Raw genomic sequence first — 8990 nt, 5'->3', positions numbered from 1 at the left:
GGCGGGCATTTTGATAATATCATCATCATAGGGCTGCAATCACATACCCAGGGCATGGTTATGTCCATTTTTCAAATGAGAAAACTAAGCTTGAGAAAAAATGAAGTGCCAAGTATACACAGCTAGGAAACATCGACGCTGTGGTTCAAACCACTTTTCTGTGGCTGCCAACCCAGTGTCTCCCCACCACCTAGGGTCCTGTCCTTGGAGATCTCATGCGCCGGCGAGGACTCGATCTGTAAATGGACACGCGTCATACCAAGTGATAAAAGGGGGAGGGGCGGCGGGGGTAGATCGGTGGGGCAGGAAAGCAGAGCAGTTCCAAGAAGAGACTTTGAACATGGACGAGCCTGGAGTGTTAGTGCACAGGTCTGTAGCCTCCTAGTGGTACAGCTTGTTATTTAAAAGTTCTACATTTGAATTTTGTCATCTGTGACAAGAAGATGGCGAGTCCTACCTCATAAAGGTGGGGGAGGGTTAAAACAGGGTGAAAGTCACTTAGCCCGGTGCCTGGCGTAGAGTAGTGCCTAGCCCTGTAGGTGGGAACAACCATGGTTGCGCTGAAACAGAGCATGCGCAGAGGGAGCACATTGGACGGACGGGCTGGACCCAGAGGTAGACCCAGGGGCAGTCATTCCCACACCGCTGGAGTTTGAGCGCTATGGAGGCTCGCGTCTGAGCGTGGCAGGAAGTTAACTATGGCTTCTTGCTCCCACCTTTCCGACTAGGAAGAGGGGACTCCAGGAGCCTGAGGCTAACCAGAACCTGAAGCTGAGCAGTAGGAACGACGCAGCCAAGTTTCTCTACTCTCTATCTCTCACTCAGGCACTCTAGGGTCATGTCCCCCTCCACCCCATTCCCAGCTCTGCGGCCTTGGGGAGGAACTCAGCCTCTCTGAGCTTTGGTTTCCCTGTCTTCAAATTGTGAAGACCTAGTGTTATCTCATTATTAAAAGAAATAATGGGGGCACCTTCGTGGTCCAGTCCATTGAGCATCCGACTCTTGGTTCCCTTTCAGCTCCTGATCTCAGGGTTGTGAGATGGAGCCCCAGGTCGGGCTCTGCATTCAGTGTGGAGTCTAAGATTCTCTCTCTCCCTCTGCCCTTTGCCCCTCCCCCCATTCACCCATGTGCACTCTCTCTCTCTCTCAAATAAATAAATAACCTCTTTTTTAAAAAATTAAATAAATAATGTATACAAACCTCCCAGGGCAGTGCATGGCGCACAGATGTCTTGGATGGCAGGTGTGTTAGCTGCCCCTTCACACTCTCTTGGCAAGCTCTGACCTGCCAGCCACAGGGGAATCCCTCCAGCAGCAACCCCCAACTTCTGTGTGCATATGCACATGCACGCACGCACAGAACAGAGGGTCAGGTCTGAAACAGTCATGGCTCTGCAAGGCAATAGAAGAATCATGGCTCTCGAAAGAATATCTGTCTAAAACCAGAGCAGCTCTGCCTTCCATCTCACATCCAGGGCTGTGAGCAGCTTTGTTGTGTGGAATCTTCACATTGTCCCCTCTTCCCCCATCCAGTCGCCATCCCAGCCCCCAGAAAGGAAACTCTTCCTCAGGCCCTGGATCCTGTCCAGGTTGGACAACCCTGTGAAAGGTTTCCACTTTGGCCAGTTAAAGCACTTCCTAGGCAAGTTTCCTTTCTAATCTGTGGGAGAGGCTGGGTTCCACAGCCCTTGTGCTCAGTGAGAGCGCAAGTAGGGAAGGGAGTCCGGAAGAGGGTTCAAGGTGTCAGATAAAAGGGGGCGTCAGCAGGCCAATCAGCCAGGAACCATTGGCAGCCAGAGTGCAGGACTTCCCACGCTCACCAACCCTCAGCAGGGTGGGCAGCTTCCTTTCCCTTCCCTGTGGTTCTGGGACCATTGAGAGTGGGTGGTGCAGGTTCCCTTCCACCCTCTTGCCTTGGAGCCAGGTATCTGTTCCCTGTCTTATGGACAGAGCTACTATATTTAGAGAAGGGAAGACACTTGCCCCAACTGTGTCAATGTTGAGAAATGCTTCCATAGGCTCAAATCTCCTGATTCCTAATTCAGGCCTCTCATACCAGGAGGCTTCTCTTATATGGCTACAACAAAATAAGAGTAAGAAACTTTGAGGGCTGTTAACTATGATATCTACTCCTACAACAACCCAGAGAGGAAAGTATTTGTATCTGTTTGTAAATGAGGAACCTGAGACTCAGGGGTCAGTGACCTGGCCCACAGCCTGCCTTTGTAAATAAAGTTTTATTGGAACACAGCCATGCTCATCGCATTGCATGGTGTGCATGGCTAGTCTTGTGCCATAACAGCAGAGATGAGCAGTTACAACAGGGAATACAGAATCCAAAATGCCTCAAACATTTACTATCTGGGTCTTCAAAAAAAAAGTGTCAACCCCTGGTCTGAGTGATTTGGGAAAGCTCCCATAGTTCAAAAGGGCAAAACCATGCCTCCAGCCCAAACCTAATTCCAGAGCCTGCACTTTGAATTACCTTGCCTTCCCACACCCCATTATTCAGTTATTCAGGAACCCTCTCTTCATTACTGTTATGGGCTGAACTGCATCCTCCAACCCAAAATTCATGTGTTGAAATCCTAACCCCTATCCCACAGAATGTGACTGTATTTGGAGATGGGCTCTTTGTGGGGATAATTACATCACAACAAGACCATTAGGGTGTGCCCTAATTAACATAACTGGTGTCTTTCTCAGAAGAGGAAATTTGGACCCAGGCACATATAAAAAGAAGACCACATGAAGACACAGGGAGAAGAGGGCCACCTAGGAGCCAAGGAGATAGGCCTTCGAAGGAACCAACATCCTGAACTTGGGCTTCCAGCCTTCAGGACTATGGGAAGGACAAGTTCCTCTTAAGGAAGCCCACCCATCTGTAGCACAGGGTGACAGCAGCCCCAGCAGGTACACACTGCTGGACACTCAAAGCCAGACGCTGTTCGGGGACTGGCACGTGGTCCTCCATCAACATTAGTTATTGACGTCATTATCTAAGCTCTCTGCATATTTTTAGGCATTTCACCCTCACAGAATGCCCATAAAGTACTCTTTTATCCCCATGTTACAGGGGAAGCATGTGAAGCCCGGACAAGGACTGTCCTTAGCCAAGACCACGCAGCTGACAGGAGAGGAATGGCACAGCCCAGGCTCCAGTAGGGCTGAGTATACTGGGAAGTAAATGAATGTGCAGGAGACCCCAGTAACAGCCACTGCCTCCTGGGCTGGTTCCGTGAAGCCTTGCCATGCAACCAGTGGATGGACCACCACCATCACTCAGCTACGCCCTCCCCACACTGGGTCTGGGTGACATGAGACCTATGGGACTCTGAACTCCTTGCTCCTCCCGGAACGTTCTGGGTCCCGCTAAGTGTCATGATCACCCATTACCCTGCCTCCTGGCTACTAAGGGAAAAAAAGAATAATAATAATCAAAAATGAAACTGAAAAACCTGTTTCCCACTCTGTCTCCTTCCGCAGCCCCGTCAGGTACTGGAGCTGCTAGAAAGTCCAGAGAGGTCCTCTGTGACAATCAACTCGTTCAGAGCCAGGCACAAAGTGGACTCTGAATGGCACCACTTCCTACATGCTTGTTCCTCGTTTCCCATGGGGCTTTTTCTGGTAATGCTGAGGAGGCAGGAAGTTCTCGCGCACTCAGAGGACAAGAGTCAGGGTCATGCACCATTTCGTCCTTCAACAAATAGTTACTGAGCATCTTCTGTGCTGGAGAAGAGGCCGTGAACATCGACCAGGCGCCTGCCCTCTTGGGACTTTCAATCTAATGCGAGAGAGAAAGAGATGCAGTCAGTGACTGCGGATGTGACGAGTAGTACCAAACAGGAGGCTTAGAGAGCAAGCACCTTGATAAGAGAGGGCTTTACCCGTGTGTCCGTGTGTGTGCATGTGTGTGTGGATGTGTGAGGATGTGTGTGGGGATGTGGGTGGGTGTGGGTGGGTGTGTGTGGTTGTGTGGGTGGCGGGAAGGGGAGGGGATAGAAAAGACATTTCTCTTTTTTTAAGTTTATTTATTTGTAATCTCTGCACCCAACATGAGGCTTGAACTCATGACCCTGAGATCAAGAGTCACATGCTCTTCCAACTGAGCCTGCCGGGCGCCCCAGAGGAAAAACATTTCTAAGGAAATGTCATTTAAAGGAGAGTAGGAGTAAGAATGAGCCAAAGGAGAAGGGTATCTGAGATGTGCACTGTGCTTCTATCTCAACAGATATATAGCCCTGTGACCTCAGGTACTTCCTTCCCAGTCTGAGCCTCTGCTTTTCCACTCATACAATATAGGGGTAGCTTGGGTCCTATTAAAATTGCTTCAATTTCTAAAAGCCTATGGCAGCTTTGGCATGGATTTCAGGCAAGAGAAAAATTGCTCCCACTTCTCTTTCATATCCTGGAGAAGTACACATTACGCTATCCAAAAATTAAATTGGGAGGATCTCTGTCCTTGGTGAGACTCTGAGCTCCCCAAGGTCAGGGATGGAGTCCATCCGATGCGTGTGCCTCCCATACCGGGAGACATGGCCTAGGACAGAGCCTCAAATGTGGTGGGGACCAAAAGTCCTCTCGGTCTGTGTCTCTTAGAGATTTTGAGGTCACCTCGTAAAGCGAGAGGCATCAGTCAAGACCATTTGGGGATACTTGCGGAATGAAATGATGATTGTTCAGACCCCCGTGCACAAGTTGTCAGATATGGTTGTGAGTGCAGCCCCGTAGGGCCTGGATTACCAACCCCGCCCCAGACCCAGATAAGGAAGGGCAATTAACATTTATGGAGAAGCAGTTATGCACTGAGTGCTACACTAACACACTTACAATTATCATCTCCCCTTCCACTTACTTTTCACCCCAACCAGCCAAGTAGAGATTATCAACCCCATATTAGAGATAAAGAAAATGAGGCACTGAGTGAGAATGAACACTAATCCCAAAGCTGGGACTAATTCCCAAATCCGTGCCCTTCATTTATTCAGTCATTTCAAATACAGCACCCAGGGCGTACTAAGTGCTGCTGCCTCATCCTGCCTCGGGACATCCTAACCCTAGAAGACCCAGAAGCAGAAACCCGAGAAGTTAAGGAGAGGCTAAAGGGCAGGCACTTCCCTTCCCCACTGCAGGGCCCTCAGGCCAAAGGCTGGCCTAAACCAGGGAGAAAAAGAATTCTAAATTGGAAATGACATTGAGGTTGAAAAGGACTAACTGGCCAGAAAACACTCAGATCTACCATAAAGGGACACTGCATCAAACCCATGTAAAGGCAATGAGTAAAGGAAAACACAACTGTCTCCTGCTTGTAGCCCACCGAGATCTTCCTGTTCAAGGCTCTAATTATAAAAGCACAGGCCCATTTCTAATAGGAGAGGCACAGGGTTCCAGGGAAGGACAGAGCAGAGGATCAAAGCCCAGCTGTGTGGGCTGAGACAGCCCGAGAAGGCTTGCAGGGGAGCCGTAGGGGAAACCTTCAGACAGAAACCCAGTGTGCAAACAGGGAGACCTCCAGCACCGCTGCAGCACAAGATGTGAGAAGTGGGTGGCAAAAGGAATGGGATCACAGGGCCTGCGTAGATCAAGGGGAGGATTCTGGACTTTATTCCAAAGAGAAAAGAGAGTCTTTGCTTGGTTTCATCTAGGGGAATAATAACCAGATTTGCATTTATTTAAAAAGAGTCTGGTTGTAGTATGGAGCAGAGATAGGAAAGTGAAGGCACCAATTCTAGAGCTTATGAAGAAATCCAAGAGGGATACCTGGGTGGCTCCATGGGCTAAAGCCTCTGCCTTCAGCTCAGGTCTTGATCTCAGGGCCCTGGGATCGAGCCCTGCATCAGGCTCTCTGCTCAGCAGGGACAATGGGGATGGGGGAGGGGAGGTGTACAAAGGATTTCAAAGAGCTCAGCAGTCATCTATGGTGAAAGGTTCATCATCTACAATTTCTCCAGAGGAACCTGAGGACCCCAGGATGAATCTCTGTCACTTTGGATGCAAAGATGTGCTTGACTAAGGGGACCCTGGGCAAGTGGCCAGGCCTTGCCCTTGAGCTGTGATGCTGGAGGCTTGGAACTGAGAGGGAAGGGAAGTGGCCCATTGATGGGCGAGTGGCATCCAGCAGAGGCAAGACCAAGGGAAAGATGTACGGAACTGTAAAGAATGCTTAGCAAAATCCCTCATTTTACAGCTAAGGCACAGTCTCCCATATCCAGCAGGCCGGGGTTCTTCATCCCAGCTTTGCCCCTAACAAAGTTGGGGAAGCCCCTTGACCTTGGTGAGCCCAGATCTTTCTATCTGTAAGACGTCCCTCTTATGAATCTCGGGAACGTTAAGTAAATTACTGGTAACTCACCAAGCACGACCATTTCCTGAAGTATAGAGGTACAGACAGCCCTGGAAGACACTCGGAAATTAAGAAAAGGAGGAATTGGTGATTGATTGGATATGGGGATTAAAGCAAAGAACAGATGCCAAGATGGCGCCCAGATATCTGCACCAGCACAAAAGTGATGTTAGGCATAGGAACCCTTGCCCAGATACCCCAGCCTGTCAGGCCCATGTGTAGGAAGTTGAGAAAGACTCCACTCCTCCCTCTTCCTTCCCTCATTGCCAAGAAATTCTCTAAAAGACGGGATACCCATAAAAATGTAAATAAGGAAGCAAACATCTGTCAGGCATTTGCTTCATGCCACCTAAGGACTTTCTACTCATCCTGTCCTAAGCTTCCCCACAACCTGTGAGGAGGTAAATACTATCTTGTTTCACCGGTGAGGAAACTGAGGCCCAGTATAGACACACAGCTCCCCTCAGGTCCCCCCTACTTACTCCTGGTGAGTAAGTAGCAGATCTCAGCCACAAACCTCGGCCTGCCTCCTGCCCACCGGAGCAGCCAGGCTTGCAGACGGCCTCGTTGGGGCCCAGCTGCTCCACGGCCCCCACACAGGCGGTCCAAGCCAGTCATGTCAGATGACTGATTTAGTAGGGCGCCTCGTCAGGAACAGCCGGCGCCTGAGTGAATTTGTGACCCCACAACCAGGTGCTCCCGGGGCCTGTTGACAGCACCTGGATTACGTGTGGCAGGAAGAGGAACAGGCCCCGGGCTTTCGACACCAAATTGCGACACCAACCTTCTTTGGTTCTCAGGGACCTCCTACTTTCAAGAGTCTGTGGTTCCTGACAGCTGTGCTCCTCAAAAGGTGGTCCCTAGATCAGCATGCTCGGCACACCAAGGAGCCCCTTAGAAACGCAGAACCTCAGGCCCCACGGGACGTTGGGAATCAGAATCCACATTTGAACAAGTCCACCAGGTGCCTGGCAGAGACGTTGACACAGTGGGCAGAAAACTGACCCACACGTCTGGAGAGGCTCCGCAACCCCGGGAAAGTACCTTAAGCCTCGGTTCCCCCATTTGGACACTGAGGGTCTTTAGACCAGATGGTCTCTGAGGTTCTATCAGCAGGTGGAGGGAACAGAGTGGCCTGGGAAGTCGGACTCAAAGTCCGTCAATCTGTGAACTAAGTAATCCACTCCACTGAGACCCTGCCAGGTGCTGGACATTCTAGGCCCTGCAGATAGCAGTGATCAACATGTCCCGCTCTAGAGAAGCTTATATTAATGAATTCTCCAGGTAATGAAGTGGTGTTAAATCCCCCCTCTACTCGCTAAAAGCAAGTTAACCTCACCAATATCGACTTTTCCGGCCTGTAAGGTAGTAAGAGCAGTAACGGGCACTGAGCACCTCCTGTGTCCGCTTCCAAACACTTACAAGGATTCCCCAGAAGGCAGTGTAGTGTGAGTTCCAGCCCTGACTGCTGTTGACCTCTACACCTGCACTCTGCTCAGTGGTGGACTCGGGAGATGTGCTCCCAGGCACGGCTTCAAGGAATGGGAAGCTTAGTGCCCCCAGGGGCTAGGGTTCCCATCCTCCAGACAACCCATAGCCGGCAGCCCTCTCTGGGGACAGCCTGGCGGAAGAAAACTGCCTCAGCCCAGTTCTGGCTCACGACCAATGTCTGATCAACACCGGGGTACAAAGCCCCATCCCTCCACCCCAATGTGGACCACCCACATTCCAGAGTGCCCTGAGGGGTCAGCTGAGGTCTTGGTTAAGACCCTGTCCAGCTCAGCTGTGCACCCCCCCACCAGGTTCTCCTGCCCTGTCCCTCCTTCTGCAGCTGCTGGCCCCAAGAGCACCCCGCCCTAAACAGCCTGCACACACATCTCCATTTCAGGGCCAGCTTCCCGAGCACCCCGCCTGCTAGTCTCCTGCCCACAAACCAGGCACCACCTGCGTGGTAGGGCTTTTGTGCACATTAAATGAGTTCACATAAATGTAAAATGCTTAGATTGCTGACAATATGCTCCCTGAGTGTTTGTTACTATTATCCTATCATTGTCATTATTTCATGAAAAACCACTGAGGAAGGAACTGTCACGGGCCCCATCCTCAAGGGAACAGCACGTGCCAAGAGCACTGAAACAGGGAAGAGTGTGGAGGAAGGGAGGTCAGGAGCGGGAGGAGCACTGTGTGGGAAAGGGGCCAGACCACGCAGGCTCTTGTAGGATGTGCTAAGGAGTTTGGCCTTTAGCCTAAAAGTCACAGAAGTTACCAAAGGGTCTTTGGCAGGAATGACACAGCTCATCCCTCAAAGCTGCCCAGCCCGGGGTCTGACCTTGCCAGTGTTCATGTCTACCTTTAGACAACCCCCAAGGCTTCTGTCTCTCCTCTCAGAGGCAGCACAGAAACCCCCCTCAGCCCCTCTACTCACGAAAGACTGCTGTCTGAACAAAGACCTCAAGCTCCCCAAACTCTTCTGCAAAACAATCGCTTCTCCCTCCCCCATCCTGCCTTTACAAGACCTATTTTTAAGCCCCTCCACCCTATTCCATCTGGATATCCCCTAGATATCCAGCTTGTCCTTATCCTCCAGAAGTGGACCTGACCAGACAGGCCTCCCTACTTCTGGTGAGGATGGGCCAGGGCAAGGTGG

This window comes from Mustela nigripes, chromosome 14 (genome assembly GCF_022355385.1).
Source record: "Mustela nigripes isolate SB6536 chromosome 14, MUSNIG.SB6536, whole genome shotgun sequence".
Classification (NCBI taxonomy): Eukaryota; Metazoa; Chordata; class Mammalia; order Carnivora; family Mustelidae; genus Mustela; species Mustela nigripes.
Note: the sequence above shows the minus strand (reverse complement) of the source record.